The sequence below is a fragment of the Humulus lupulus genome, chromosome 2, assembly GCF_963169125.1.
Source record: "Humulus lupulus chromosome 2, drHumLupu1.1, whole genome shotgun sequence".
NCBI lineage: Eukaryota > Viridiplantae > Streptophyta > Magnoliopsida > Rosales > Cannabaceae > Humulus > Humulus lupulus.
Window position 1 is genome coordinate 213,266,225 of NC_084794.1, and position 14,797 is coordinate 213,281,021.

The window sequence follows — 14,797 nt, forward strand, 5'->3', positions numbered from 1 at the left end:
GAATCGCACTCTTGAATTCATAGAACACTCTATAACAAATATAGAAACGCTATTAATTATCCATTGTTACAACCACAATTTTCACTCAATCCTCTATAGATGGTCTACAATGAGATAGGACTAAAATATTGTTTTACCCCTCATTGTATTTCATCCTTAAAATACTTAGTTCCTTGTAAATGATATTTCAGTAAACTAATTTAATTACTGAAATGAGATCTCTATCATTTAACACCTTGAACCAAACTATAAGGAAACCATCGTTTCACTTCTTCATCAGAAACTATAGATGTTCATATCTATGATTAACACTCTCACTCAATTATACTATCAAGTTCCCAAGATGTAAGTATTGGCTAGTCCGTAGGGTAAGCTGGTAACGAACAAGTCAAAGAACTCAAATAATACAATTAGTTAGAATACTAACCACTCAGAATTGAGATTGAATTGACCTATGGTCAACTATATGATATGACTAGAATAGATAATAACGATATGTTTACTTATCTTGTCAACTGTCAATATTGGTCCAGTCCGATGTAACAAATACATCCGATCTTATCTACTTTGCTAATGTTCTGGAAGTGTAAGTAGATCATAACGTAGATTGGCAAGTCAATGTAAATCCTGTGCACTGACTAATCTTAGGACTAACTTATTTTGAACATATAATCATATTTATATTCCACTGTGATTACGTCACTATAAATAAGATTAGGTATATGCTTGAGATTTAATAGATGTTTATATTAAACAAATAATCACGAAAATAAAACATGTGAGCAAAGTGATTGATCAAGTCGAAAAATGATTTCTATTGTTTTATTGATAATAAATGAGATTACAAAGAATTTGGGTTTAAATTAGGGATATAAAACCCCAACATCTAATTATTTGAGCTTGACCTCCTTGAGCTCTTCCAGAGGTTCGATGTTAGCCCTTTCTTCTATTCTGGGGTCGATTTCTTCGTCTATCTCGAAGATCGTCCCATCTTTGTTTGGAATAATCACAATTGTCTGTGCACTAGTTTGCTTCTTTCCTCTTATGGAGATGTGGTAGCACTCCCTTCCCACGAGCTGGTCCCCCTTCAACGTCCCGATGCCACTAGAAGTCAGGAAATTGATGGCCAATGCCTAACAGAGGATATTGCCCCCAGCCGAACTAGGGCAGGTCTCCCGAGCAGTGCGTTGTAGGCTGATGGGAGGTCCACCACAATAAAATCCATCATCTTGGTTAATGAGATTGGATAGTCTCCCAAGGTCACGGGAAGCTCAATGGATCCCATAGAGGCAATCCTTTCTACTGAAAAAGCGTACAATGATGTTGCACACCCTTTTAAGTCTCAAAGTGTGGCTTTATAAAGGATATTCACCGAGCTCCTGTTATCAATAAGGACTTAGCGTACCCTCTTGTTCGTGAGTTGGAGAGTTATGACCAGAGGGTCGTTATGGGGAAGCTGGACGTGTGACGCGTCCTCTTCAGTAAATGTTATGGGTTGAGTCTCAACCCTCTGCTATTTTGGAGCTCGCGGCTCTGGTTCATAGGGAGAACCGTCTCCAGTCTTGAGCTCATCCAAGTATCTCTTTTAGGTGTTCCTGCCCGATCCTGCAATATGAGGTCCCCCTATGATGGTTATTAAATCCTCTGCATCAATCAAAGGGGGTCACTCATCCTCCCGAGCTCGAGAGTTATTGTTCTGGGCAGGTTGTGCAGCTGCTACCCTTTGGCTTGTCGAAGCTTGATTGGTATTTCAGTTCCTGACGTACCGTCTGAAATATCCCCTCGAGATCAAGCCTTTAATCACATCTTTCAGTTGTCGACATTCATCGTTTGTGTGTCTGATATCTCTATGGAATATACAATATTTATTTGGATCCATTTTTTCCTTTTGGTTCCTCATGGGGTCAGGTCGTCTGAACGGGACCTGGTTCTCATTAGCCAGGTAAATATTCTCTCGAGACTCATTGAGCTCCATATACACTTTGTATACGGAGAAATATTTGTCCCCTTTCTTCTTCTTCCCTCCATCAGCCTTGGGGTTATTCCCTTCTCTCTTCTTCCTTTTAGAAGGGTTTTCCCCAGAGGCTTTCGAAGTTGTTGGGGTCGTCGAGGTTGAGGCAGAGTTTACATTTTTCGTTGTAGTTATGGGCTGAGAGGTCATGTTCAGGGCTAACCTCGCCTCTTCTACATTGACAAACCTCTGGGCCCTCCGATTAAAGTCGGTTAACGACTTTATAGGTTTCCTTTGTAATTCTTCCCAAAGGGGACTTCCTGGTAGTATACACGTCCTAACAGCCATCAAGTGACCGCTATCATCAACATCTCGAGCTCGGGCAACCTCTAGATTAAACCTCATGAGGTAACTCTTCAATGACTCATTTTTTTGTTGTCGGACATTTGTTGAGGGCTCGGCCTCAGGCCTGATGCCAATCATATCCTTAAATTGCTTCTTGAAGTCTCTAGATAACTGATCCCAAGATGAGATCGAATGCCTTTTATACATTTCAAACCAGTTTTTTGCCGGTCTCGTGAGTGTGGTAGGGAACAGATACATCTGAACTCGTACCCAATATTTCTGGCTCGCATGATGGTGTTAAAGGTACTCAAATTACTATACGGGTCTGAGTTTCTGTCAAATGGCGGGACATGAGGTATCCTGAACCTCTGAGGGAACGAAGCTCTGGAGATATGCTGGGAAAAAGGCTCGAGCTCTTCATTGGATTCTTCATCCTTGTCCCTGATACATTCATTTTGTAAGAGCTTGAATGATTTTTCTAATTGGTCAATCATTTCTTGTACTAAATCCACTGGAGGTCGAGCATAGACCTGAGGGGGCTGGTTATCATTAATAAAATCTCCAACTCCCTGTCGCGGTATGGGGTTATACCCTGACTGTTTGCAGCCATTCAGATGGTCACGTAGATCCGGGTTAGAGGGATTATCTCAACCCCGATTATGGTTTAGATGATCCCACAGATTGGGATGATTCCCTCGATTCCCTGTATGCCTTGGTTCCGTATTATAAATGCTCATGGACCGAGTGTAATCCGAGCTTTCACTTACGTAACTCGTAGCCCTTTCTGGATACATGGCTCGATGATTACGAGGTGGGTCTCCTGCTGGCCTCCTTGTTCCAGTAGTCTGTGATCTTGACATTTGGCTCCCCGAAGGCTGATGAACCCTGTGAACTCAGGTAGCCTCTCTTTCGTTCCCCTGTCCAGACCTAGCCCGTCGGTTTCCATCTCGATGTGCAGGCCTTGGAACCTCTTGGACAGGCGAGGGGTGACTTATCGGTGATGGTGGATGCATTATGGGTGATGGTGGCTATCTCCCATTGTCGGTCCTAGACGGTCAGGCATTTGGTTGTTTTGCACAACATCAAGATTCGGGTTCCGAGCCGCCGTGGGGGCTTGGTTATTACCCGTTTTTGCTGGTACTTCTATGGTCGGGTTGGCTATAGCCTTAGCCCGATCACTCCTCTAGGGCTTTGGTAGATCTGGCTGAGACACTGGTGACGACACTTCCTCCGCCCTTCTGGCGACCGTGCTCCCACAGGGACGTCCCCTAGGCCTCCGAGGAGGTGCCTGGGCCTTAGCAGCATGTCTGGCTAATTTTTCGTTGTGTTTCGTTTCCTCTGCCAACTGTTTGTGCAGTTGGCGATTTTCAAGTTCCATAATTGGAACATATCTTTCAGGATTATAATACATATCCTCGCCAGGCCTGGGGGCAGGCGGCCCTGAGAGTTGGACGAATCACTTCTCTCTTAAGGATCTGGGTCCACCATGAGCTGTTTTCCAGGCCGTCGGGGGTAATCCTCAGCATGAGTAATCTGATCCTCAGGTATCTGGGGCAATGGTCGCTCACCAATACTGAGGTTACTTGCAGCGACCATTGATAATTCGGGAGACTTTTTTATTAAACAGGCTCACGTCTAGTTTAATGGCTCTCAATGAAAGCACCAAACTATTGATGCCGTTTTTCATCAACTTAGAAAAGAAGAGCAATTAAAAAAAATATACCTAAGGAAACAAACAGTATAGACAAGATTTTTTATGTGATTCAGCAGTTAAAATCTGCCTAGTCCAGGAGTCTGTGTTATTCACTCTTTTGGGATTCTCCTAAAGCTTTCTGGAAGCAAATATAGAGAGTTTTCCCAGTACCCCTTTTTTTGGTCTTTACAAATGAATTGTTCAACTCTATTTATAGAGTGGTTTACCGAATCTCTTCCCATATATTTCGAGGAATTATTCTACAAATCAATTAAATAAATGCAATTAAATGCACACAGTTACTATGTACGCGTATATATCCCATGATATTTGGGATTTAATAACAGATTACATCTGATCCCTTAAACATAGGGATTTTACAATAATAAACATGTTCACACATAGCTTGTGAGCTTGGACACTAGGCTCACATGCCTTCGAGACTTCCAAGCTTGACACCTTGGTTTGCCTATGTTCTCAACAAGTAACGTTGTCGATATAATCCTCTCCGAGCTTACAACGCTCGAGCTCGAGTCGTCTTACCAGATGGCAGGAATTGAATCAGGAGATTTTTACAACTGTTGAGCTGTTGCCATTGTGAGCTTTAAGCCTAACTTATGACCTTGGAACACCTCCGAAACTACGTAGTTTCCAAGCTCACTAATTCTGATGTTGTCACATTTACTGCTCAGGGAGACTATCTTTGACTTTCTCATTAATGCTGATTACATGATGACTATGCTTATTTTGAGCTTACACCTCACGAGCCTGAATTTCGAGATCAAGATTTCCACTTTCGAAATCAGGGTGTAACATATATAATCTTTTGTTGTCATTGCCAAATTCAAAAACTAGAACAAACATAAGCTTAAACAAAAAAAAAAAAATTAAAATATGATATTTTGAAGATATTTTATGATAATTTAAATAATTAAATCATATTTTTTAAAAAATAATTAAGGTATACATATCATTTTTTGTCTTATAAATTTGTGTGATAGTTTGTTTTTAATGAAGTGATTCGAGCTATTTTCTTCATATAAATATTTATATATACTATAGAATTATAATTCATTCTATTACATATATATATATTAAAAATAGGGAAACAATTTTTATTAAGACATTGTTTACAACTTTAAAACTAAGCAAATATGAATTGCACGTTACTTTTATCTAGTATATATATATTTGTTTAATTTGATTTAATTTTTGTGTTTATATATATAGTCGTGTATATGTGTGTGTATATATGTATATATGTGTATATATATTTATATATGTTTGTGTATGTTTATGTTTATATGTGTATGTGTGTATATATATATATATTATTTTGTACATATTTATATATATATTGATTTTTTTTTGTGTTCATTAATTTCAATGAAAGGGGAAACTTAGGTATGTGTTTATCGATTAGGGTGCCTCACTTTGGTTGTTAATTGCAAGAGGTATGTCTCTTATTTCTTGTTTTAATAATATTATTAGGGAAATTTGCGGCAATAATATCTATGTAGTTATATTTGTTGCACTTAAATGGATATGTAAAATATTTGGCTCCAATAATACCCACCGTTACTCATTTTGTGCACACGTTGATCCTTGGGCCGTTAAGTCTGACCAGGAACCTACGTGACTATACCTGATTGGTCGAATTTTATTAAAATATTAAAATATTATTTAATATTAAAAAAAAATATTTAAAAATAATTAAATTTGTTTTCATATATTTAAAATAGAATAAATAGCATTTTTGCCCCCCGAACTATTAGCATTGTCTGATTGTGCCCCTCGAATAATTCGCGATGTTTTAAATTCCCCCCGAACTATCCCGTTACTGAGTTGTGGGACTTCTGTTACTTTCTGTCCTATGTGGCTAACATAGATCAGATTTGGCATTTTTGGCACTGACGTAACAATGCCACGTGTATAATTAAAAATTTAAAAATATTTAATTTATAAAATTAAAAATCAATTTTACTAAAAAAATTAATTTAAATTAAATAATTAATTGAAAATCAATTTTCTTATTCATCCTACTCACCTTCGATATTTCCCCAAAATCAAATATAAATAACTAAATTATGTAATGTGTTTACTGTTATCTTCTTTAACCCAAACTCGAATTTCTTATTCGATTATGAATCCAAATCACAAATTTATATATATATATATATTTATATCATTAGACAGGAAGAAATTCAAACTAGGTTTCTTCCAAAATTATACAAACCCAAATTTTTTATTCAAAATTACCTCTCACCTATAAAAAAATTATACAAACACATACAAAGAAAAAATAATCTCAGATTGAATATAAAGTTTTTGGTCATCAAATATGTTCATCGAGAAAGAGAGGGCAACCACTTTACAATTTACGGAAACAAATTTCACACTAAAATACAACTGAATTCAAGCCTTGCCTCAGTTTTATAGCCCTCAACAACTGATCCCCAATCAATCTTCATATCTTAATCAAAAACAAAAAACCAACTTGGATTTGGTGATGGATTTATATCAAAGAAAATGCATCTGCAAACCAGATTTGAACATTAGTTTAAAAATGATTCTCAAACATATCAAGATTTCAAAAATGGGTTAAATAATGAACAGATCTATCACCCCAGTGACCATCCCCAACTCGTCGTGCCTCTCACTATTACTTGCCTCCGTAGTCTGAATTGGTTGTCGTAGATTCGTCTTCGGCCCAAGCTTCGTCCCTCACAATCCCTCAGCTAATAGTCGTCGGTTGTCATGAGTCCCTCAACCAATTGCTACAGATTCGTCTTTGGCCCAACCTTCGCCTGCTGCAATCCGAATCTCCGACCACGTGATCTGCTCCTGAATCTAACTGCGAACCATATCACCTTTCTCTACCCAGATGTCGCTTGAGCTTCCTGGCACCCATCGAAAGAGGCTTGCATCCATAGGGAGAATCGACAGTGGAGAGAAGAAGAAGAAGAAGAAGAAGAAAGTAATAAAAAAAATAGCTTTTGATTGTTTTTTAAAATGTTTTTATTTTTGATATCTTTAATATATTTTTAATGAATAAATAGCATTTTTTTTAGTAAAATTGATTTTTAATTTTTTAAATTAAATAATTTTTAAATTTTAATTATACACGTGGCATTGTCACGTCAGTGCCAAAAAATGTCAAATCTGCTCTATGTTAGCCACATAGGACAGAAAGTAACAGAAGTTCCACAACTCAGTAACGGGAATAGTTTGGGGGAATTTAAAACATCGCCAATTATTCGGGGGGGGCACAATTAGACAATGCTAATAGTTCGGGGGGCAAAAATTCTATTTATTCTTTAAAATATAAATTTAAACTAACATAATTTTTTAATAATCATAAAACGTAATTAAAAAAATATCAATTAAACTAAACCCAAAAATTCAATTACTTATGAGCAAAAATAATTAACCCGGCCCTTTCATGCTAAACCAATCCCTCCTAGAATGAAAATTTCTTTCTATCTTTTTCACCTTGTTTAATATAAATCAATCCCCAGATGCAACAAAATGAAAAAATTGCTGAAATAAAAATCGAAGTCCCTCATCAGACCAAACAAAGCTATATTAATTTCTTCAAATTGCCCAAACAAAGCTATAAAAATATATTGTATTCTTTCTTTGTCAAATCCAAAAATTACAAAAAAAAATCAATAATTTTTTTCAAACTACAAACAAGTCGGTGGGATTAAGATTAGACAAATCAAGGTCGGTGGGTTGGGAATAGTTTAGACGTTGTGGGTTGAGATCGATGTCATCGATTGAGGATGGAGCCAAACACAACTAAGAAGAAAAAGATCAGGACCGCCTGGAGAAGAGAACGATGGGCGTCCATCGTCAAGACCCCTTAAAGACGAGACTAGGTGCTACGCCCATGGCGTCGACTGCATCTGGGTTTTAAGAGTATCAGTGAAATGTGGGGTTTGGGTCTGGGTTGGATAGCGAAGATGATGATGATGATGATGGTGATTATCTAGTATTTGAGTTGTATTTGAGATTAGGGGAAGAAAAGGATGAACGTGAGGTCAGGTATTTGAGATTAGGGGAAGAAGAAGATGAACGAAGGGAGAGACGAAGAAGAGCAGAATTTTTTTTTAAAAAAAAACTCTAAATATATTTATTTAAATACATAAAATAAAATAAAATATAATTATTTTGTTTTATATTTTTGGATTTTTTTGTAATTTTTTAAAATTTAAATGATTTTTTAATATGTTTAAATAAAATTGGACTAATCAAATATAGACACATAGGTCCCTGGTTAGACTTAATGGCCTAGGGACCAACGTCTGCAGAAAATGAGTAATGGTAGGCAATATTGCCGCAAATTTTTTTATATAGGCATTTAAGTGCAACAAATCTAACTACATATGTATTATTGCCGCAATTTTCCCTTATTATTATAAATTACAATTGTTTGAGGAGTTTGAAGTAGGTTCTGAGATACATATTGTATACTGTGGTTATAACACACGGTTAAGAACTTGTATGTATTAGTGAAGTAGGTTTTGCGAAATTTTTGTATGCTACGAAGATATAAGGAAGAAACTTATTGTGTGTTGTTTGAATTGTTTTTTTTAACTGTTCACAAATGGCTAGGTCATTAGTATAGGGGTGATGCTGCCCAATTTTTTTTTTTTGTTGATTTATAGGGTCGGAATAGGGTTAGTGTCGGGATAGGGTCTTTATAGGGTCGGGATATGGTCTTTATAGGGTTGGTGTTGGGATAAGGTCTTTATAGGGTTGGCATATGGTCTTTATAGGTTCGTGGGTTAGGATAGGCTCTTTATAGGGTCGGGGGTCATAATAGGGTCTTTATAGGTTCGGGGGGTCGGATAGAGACTTTATATGGTCGGGGGTCGGGGGTCGGGATAGGGTCCTTATAAGGTAGGGGGTCGGAAGAGGGTCTTTATAATGTCGAGATAGGGTCGGGATAGGGAATTAATAGGGTCGGGATATGGTCTTTATTGGACGAAATTGAGAAATCGTGCCAGTGATGCTTATTGGAATTGTCTCCAAAATTTCATGAATATGGCATCACAAAACAAAGATTGTGACGGGAGAATAAGATGTCCATGGGTCAGATGCTTGAATGTTAGATTGCAAACTTTGGATGTTGTTCAGGAATATATATTCGATTGGGGTTTCCAACAAAGTTATGAATAGTCCATTTACCATGGGGAAGTCGAGAAAGATGTTGTTGATGATGGGGACGATGAGAATGAGCCCGTAGATGAGATGCGTGACGTCGTTGACGATTTCCTTTTACCAAACAATGATAAAGAAGCTAACAGTTGAATGGGTTAGTATTATTACAAGTTATTCGACGAGATTGAAGCTGTGTTGTATCCGGGTTATGATTGGATATCATCGCTTACCTTTTTAGCTAAGTTGATGCACTTGAAAGTGAGGGGGAAGATAACGAACAACACATTTGATGAATTGTTAAAGTTATCAAAGTTTGTATTTCTGAAGGAGAACAAAATTCCTGCATCCCACTATGAGGCTAAAAAAAATTAGTAAATTATGGTTGGGATACCAATCAATCCATGTGTGTAGATATGATTGCTGCGTATATTGTAATAAGAATGTATCTAATGATTCATGTCCTGTGTGCGGGAGTAGCAGGTGGAGAAATGAAAAGAAGAAAGGGAAAAAGGTTCCGCATAAGGTGATGTGTTATTTTTCGTTGATTCCCGAATTAAAAAGATTGTACATTTCAAGAAATATAGTTGAAGAGATGCTACGACATCATACAAGGAGATCGAAAGAAGATGGAGTGATGCAGCATCCGGTTGATGAGTCTGCATAGAAGGACTTTGATGCCAGACATCCTGATTTTGTAAGAGATACTAGAAATGTCTGTCTAGGCTTGGCTGTCGATGAGTTTAATCCATTTGGCAACATGAGTTTATTATACAACATGTGGTTTTTTGTGTTGACGAACTATAATCTACCACCCTAGCTTATCATTATTTCATGCTGACTCTTCTTATTCCTGGGCCAAAATCACCAGGTAAGAACATGGATGTATTTCTGAGGCCATTGATCGATGAGTTGAACGAGTTGTGGATTAACGGGGTGGAAACTAGGGATGGTTGAAACAACAACATGTTCAAGATGTGTGTGGCCCTTTTGTGGACAGTGAACGATTTTTCTGCTCGAAGTACTTTGTCTGGATGGAGTGGTCAAGGTTACAAGGCTTGTCCTACATGCAACGAAGACACATCCTCTATCCGAGTTATTGGTAAGACATCTTATGTTGTTCATAGACAATTCTTGGCCAGTAATCATCGGTGGAGAAAGAATATGCAAAATGGAGTTGATTTTTCCTCCAGCTTTTTTTTGACATAATGATACATTTGGTCTTGCATTTTCCAAAAGAAGCTTTATTGGGTGGGCCGGCATTTATGAGATCAATGTATCCTTTTGAAAGATACATGAAAAAAATTAAAAAACTACATTAGGAATAAAGCTCGTCCTGAAGGGTCCATAGCTAAAGGATATGTGGCAAATGAGACTTTAACATTTTGTTCAATGTATTTCAAAGGGGTGGAAACCGAATTTAATCGTCCGGACTGAAATGCGGATAAATTTTATGTCCCACGCCATCTTTTTGTGTTTCAATCTCAATGTTTGCCATTGAGTAAGGGGCTTCAAGTGCCTCTCTATGAAAAGACTCGGAACATAGCAGACTGGCTCATACTGGAGAATTCTTCTGAAATTGAAGTCTATATGGAGCAGTATAATTTAATAATTTTTAATTTTTATGTTGTTTTTAATGTAACATCTTTTAACTATAATAGTAACACTGCATTAATCAACATCGAACAACTTCGTGAGATCAAACAGAGGGATCTAGCGGGCGATCATAACCTGTTACACAAAATAGAGTTTCGTTCTTGGTTTCACGAGAAGGTAATCTATAACTAGGAAGTTCTTTGTTGTTATATTGAAGTATAAGTTTCTCATTATAATATGTTTTCTATAATTAGATATATGACTTGCAACAGTTTAGGTCATCAGAGAATGGCGATGAGTTGCTAGCTTTAGCATTTGGGTTCGATCATCTGACGTACTCCTATCAGGCATGTCTAGTGAATGGGGTTCGATATGTTACACACAATCGAGACCAAAATCATAAAAAACAGTGGAGCGTTTGTTTCTGGGACAAAAGGTTTTGACTATTATGGACAACTTGAAGAAATATTGGAGGTATCTTATACTGGTGCATATTCAGTGGTATTGTTTTGATGTAAATGGTTTAACACGGACCCAAAAAAAAAACAATTACTGAAAACAATGTCACTAGTATAAATGTGAGCAGTGAATGGTATAAATATGAATCGTACATACTTGCTAGCCAATCGAAACAATTTTTCTATCTCAATGATCTACTTAGAGGTGGAGCTTGGAAAGTTTTTAAAGAAGTGAATCATAGGCAAGTTTGGGACAATTTTGATCAAATTGCTGATATGTTTTACATGGCATAAACTCATCCAATTTCGTATTTTCTGTTGTGTTCGAGGAATCAGTTGTTCAACAATCTAATCAATCAACAACATTCATAGGCAACGTCACTCAACCTTATTGGACTGTTAAAGACGATGATGATTTTATTAATGGTGATGAAGAAGAAGATGTAGAAGAAGCATATGGAGAGGATGAATTGCTTGTTGACCTGAGTGATGATAACACCAATCCTGTCTCACCAATAGATGTTAGTTTGATTAGTGATGAAAGTGACTATTGTACATAGTTATTGTATCTGTGTAAGAAAAACTATATATTTAGAAAATTATATATTAGAAATATTGAACAACTTATGGATTTGTTATGTTGTGGATGTTTTGGAATTTTATGTGGTAATTACAACTATGTATTCATAGATAATATATATCTGATTTTTCATACTAACAAAAAAATTTGGTCATATATAGTTTAAAGATGTCAGCAGATGTAGTTTCATACCATGGCAGAGATGGTTGTGGTCAACATCTGCTGGATCCTATGATGATCCTAACCAGTTGTGAGTCAGGTACTTTAATTTTTATTATTTATGTATTTCTAATGAGATCTTATTATACAACTGTAATGTCTCGAATTTGATATTAAGGTCGTGTGCCTTGACTACAGTGCCTGGAGGGCCTAATTTGGATTATACGATGATGATGTGATATAAATGAATTGTGTGGTAATGTGATTAGACATGCATGCTTGTGTGTATTAAATATGCATGTGGGCCCATTTCTGTGAACAGGGGCATGTTTGTAATTTTGGCCCGTTGAGGGCATAAATGTAGTTATGTATGTGCTATGAGTAAGACCCCAATGTTATGGGGATATACTTGAGATATGTGGTTTGAGAAGATCCTAGGGATCGGATTAGCGAAATAGTCACAACGGGGTTGAGTACCTAGCTTGGGGCAGCCTAGGGGTATTTTGTGAACATAGTTCGTGTTCGGGACTTACCGGGGTAACATGTAGTGATTTAGTGTTTGTTTAAGAGTGTCAGGGATTAAATGAGGATTTATAGGAACACTCGGGGAATTAGCGGGATGTGGCAAATGACGGGATTGCCCTTGGTGGCACTAAAGGATTGAACATAGACTTGGGGAGCATTTTTGTCATTAGGTAGTTGGGGATATGCTTAAGATGATCAAAAACACTAGAATAAGTTAGAAGGAAATAGAAGGAATCCCTTAGACTGTTCTCAGCTCTCCCTCACGTTTCTCTCTCTCTCAAGGCTAAGGAGGGATTTTGTTGGATTCAAGGGGGGAAGGCTTAGAATTCAAAAGGATTGGAGCTGGAGGTGATGGGAGTTACCTAAGTTGAGTTATAATGGAGTTTTGGTTCAGTTTTTGGGGTTTATGTACTACTCTGGGTAGAGTAAAAGTATTTTAGGACTCAATTTAGGCATTGGAATATGTTTGGGTTGATTTGTAGGAGGTTTAGAAGTCTGGAATTGTGGGATTTCTAGGTTCGCAGGCTCGAGTCGCGGCCCTATTCTTTAGGCGCCGTGGTCCGCTTGAACGCAAAGGCTTGAGAGCCTTTGATCTTGCCCAGGCGCCACAGCACGCCTTAGCTTGTGCCGCGGCCCGTGTTTCCCCAAACATGAGAGCAATGCTCTCTGACTTGAGCGCGCCACGACCCTTATAGGCTGGGCCGCGACTCAAATAGACATTTTTGGCCAAATGAAGGTTTTAGGCTCGGGAACCCAAATGTTAAGGCTCGGGAAGGATTCTACTACCCAAATTAGTAGGATTCGAGGTCCTAAAGGCTAGTATTGGTATCCAAAGTTCTAAATTGATTAGAGATTTATGGATATCTATTTGTTGTGGCATTGTGACTAGGTCTTACCGCTCAAGCTCAGGATTAGGAATCGTGCTAGGGATTGTTTTTGATTGTCAGCTCGGGACACCAGGTAAGAGAACTGTTTGTACCCGTAGAGCTATGTGATGTATAGCGTTGTATGTATTGTTTATAGTTGTTATGTCATAGATGTGATTACGACTGGTCGGCAAGAGCCAGAAGCAGCAAGAGCCGTGAGCGGAAAAGGATCGAGATTAGCATTAAGCATGCTAAATGCAGGCCGCCAGGACGAGACCCTCAAGGGTGCTGTACACACTCATTTGGCTAGGACTGCAGACTTGGTGCCTAATAGTGCATCTTGATCGGCGAAGGCCGCAGCTGAGTTACTGTACTATTGTGTTAGATTACTACTGTATTAGACTACTTCTGTGTTAGTGTACTACTGTGCCACTATACTACTGTGTTAATATACTGTTGTGTTACTATGTTGTTGTGTTACTGTGCTATTAGGTTGTTATGCCATTGTGTTGTGATACTGTTTTGTTGTTGTGCACTCCAATAGGAACTAGTAACTATTTGTTGTCTGAAATATATTGTTGTATGTTGTGCTTGAAGTTCTCTTGCTGGGCGTCAACTCAAGGGTGCTCTGTGGTGCAAGAAAGGGAAAGGAAGAGGTCTAACAACCATGAGTTTGGAGGGCATGGAGCAGAATGTACATGTTTGGCCTACCTGGCCACCACAACTGGGGTTGTTTGAAGGAACATGTGGTAAACATTCAATTTTGTCGCTTAGGTCGACTGTACTGTACCTTTGGATTGCAAATGTATTTCAAAATAGTATTTTGGGATCCCAATGTAACACTTTTACGAATTTCAATAAAAGACCAACTCTTGGTACTTTATGTTTATTAAATGAGTCTTTATTTTGATTCAATCACACATTTTAATCTTAAACCTCAATTAGTAAGCTAATGACACATTTATAAATCACATGGTAACGACTCTAAGAAAGTAGGGCATTACAACAACATACTAAATTATTTGATTTGCTTATATAAAACAATACAACAGCTTCACCAATGAGAAAAGGTCGTGGGCCTGCGTCTGAGAAAAAGATAAAGGACAGAAGGTGAGAAGCTAGACATCCAATTCCTACAGTGGTTGACCCCATCACATACAAGGTGGTGGGAACTAAACATGTTGTTTTTTTCCGCCTTTTGGGCATCCAATTCACGTTTTTATGTCCAGGAAATTACAAGGATTTGGAAAATGTCCCAATACAGTTTAAGGACAATGTCATTAACAAAGGTAAGGTAAAAATTATAGAGTTTACTTTAATAATAATTGTATTATAATTCCAATATTATTAACATGTTTTCTTTTGATTACAATAATACTATCAAATAGATGGGCGGGATTATTATAACACCCTCATTGAAGGTATCCATGATGAGATGGCTGAGAGATATCGAGATAGGAA